We start from the raw sequence: 2,079 nt of genomic DNA, 5'->3' as shown, positions 1-2,079 counted from the left end.
AAGTCAAGAGTGGAAGATATCGCTAATACAGTAAAACTGATGCGAAACTTTGGATGTTAATTTGTATATTTTTTTGTTAGTTGTTACTTAATCACGTCAAGACTACATTACTAATTTTGATAAAATATAGCTAATTGCCTGGATTTACACATAGGATACTTTTTATCCGAACTGAACACTTCTGTGGGATAAAACAGGATTCACGATATAACCTAATTCCACGCGGGCAAAGCCGCGGTCGGAATGATATTTTTTTAAATAAAAAAATTGTTTAAAAAAAAACACAAAATATAATATTGACGCATGTATTTATTTTTTGCACTCTATTATAATTGTAATTATTCATTACAAACAATCAAAATAAAATAGCCAGAACAAAGTTAGGCCCTGGTAGGGTAGGTAGGCAGGTACAGCAATGTGAGACGAACACTGGCTTATTTATACCAATAATAATGTATTATAAACATTAAATTAAGTTTACTTTCTAACAACAAAAATACATAATATTAGCTAATGTGAAAGCGAATCAACCAATCATCCCACAAAAATGAAATGTGCACACAAATATTCATCCAAATCGGTTCATGTCATTAGGAGGAGTGACTGCAGCGCCATCTTCCGGGCCCAATTGTGTTTCCAGATCACCCAGGAACTCAATTTAATATACTTACACAAAATTTTTCGAAATGAAAACTCACATTACTATGTAAATATGAATATAAACCTGTTTTATTACTAAGCAATTTCCCGCACAGGTGTAGTAAGTATAAATGAAATAAATATCAACATCAAATTCTTTATACAACATACTTATCTACCACCTTCTAAGAAATGTAATTCTTGAAATTATTTCGTATTTTTTTAAATATAATACTACTCCAATGAGCTCCTGTTCCATATTATGTCCGCCATACTTCCACTAAGTTCACCATGATTTTTTATTTCTTTGCACTTTGTTGCTTTTTGCTAAAAATGGAATCATGCGATAAAACCAGTAGAACGTTGATAACATACATTTTTGACTGAATAAAGGTACTTACGAAGGAGTGGGTTCACATTGTGAACAATCAGTGGGTTTATTTTCCTTCTGGATTCCGGATTTCTGAAAAGATTATCTATGCTATAAATGAAAATATCTTACACATTCGTTATGTACTTAAAACAGGGGTACATATCAAACATCGTCTATAATACAATTATCATCAAATTTAAAATAAAACCAACTTACTTCATTAATTTGTTCCAATTGTAAGCATTCTTTTTCCTCCAACCTTTATGTTTCTTCTTCTTATTTTCTTTATTGTCCCCATTTGTCTCATTTTGTCTTATCGTGTTGTCACCCTTTTTTACGATTGCGCGAGCGACACAAGTTCCCCGTGTGACGGCCGTAGCGGGAATGACTCGTGCAGCGATCGGGGTAGGAAGGTACAGGGCGGCTCTCGCTATATTGGCTGGTCGCGCGCTAATTTCAAGTATTTCTTGTTTATTTCAAAACCATCGCATATTTCAAAATTCTAAATCGGTAGACGTATAGGTTGTATATTTTATAGTTAATATCCAAAAAGTCGTAACTTTACGTTTGTTATTTTGAAGATGCCAGAGATTATAAAAAAATAACAATGAGAACTTTGTATTTTTTTTCTATCGAGAAAATATCATGGAATCATGTTTCTAAAACGGTAGACGTATTGTGTTACTATTGAACTTTCTTGTCAAGAATTTTCATCACGACAACTTTAATAATATAAAAATTACGAAGGTTTAAAAAGGGCCGTAAATGTTAGAAAAATTAATTCATCACCTTAATAATTTCGTATAAAAATTATTCAAAATGGCATCCATGTTTTGCGATACAAGCTTTCAACCTCCGCGGCCAGTCGTCTAGCGCAGCACGCACCATGTCCATGTTTATTTCAGCAGCTACTTTAATAATGGATGCTTTGAGTGACTCCAAATTTGGGTAGGATTTAGCGCAGGTTCTCTCCTCTAAATATTACCAGATTTTATAATCCAGAGGATTCAGGTCCGGGCTAGAAGATGACCAATCTTCATGACGAATGATGTCAATCTGATGGGCGG

At 33.5% G+C, this 2,079-nt stretch overlaps 1 long non-coding RNA gene across 1 annotated transcript; it reads right to left on the bottom strand.

Moving 5' to 3' along the window:
- Window positions 1-289: 289 nt before the first annotated feature.
- LOC149896943 (uncharacterized) lies at window positions 290-1,643 on the bottom strand. Its single transcript, XR_016458286.1, has 3 exons — window positions 1,229-1,643; window positions 1,041-1,102; window positions 290-966 (listed from the first exon to the last, which is right to left on the bottom strand). It is a non-coding gene; the product is annotated as an uncharacterized LOC149896943 (long non-coding RNA).
- Between the last annotated feature and the right edge of the window lie 436 nt (window positions 1,644-2,079).

The sequence above is a fragment of the Colias eurytheme genome, chromosome 27 (assembly GCF_061535395.1).
Source record: "Colias eurytheme isolate Ceu_HAF_F1 chromosome 27, ilColEury1 Martin Lab GWU primary, whole genome shotgun sequence".
In the NCBI taxonomy this organism is placed as follows: domain Eukaryota; kingdom Metazoa; phylum Arthropoda; class Insecta; order Lepidoptera; family Pieridae; genus Colias; species Colias eurytheme.
Note: the sequence above shows the minus strand (reverse complement) of the source record. Positions and strands in the feature narration are given on the sequence as shown.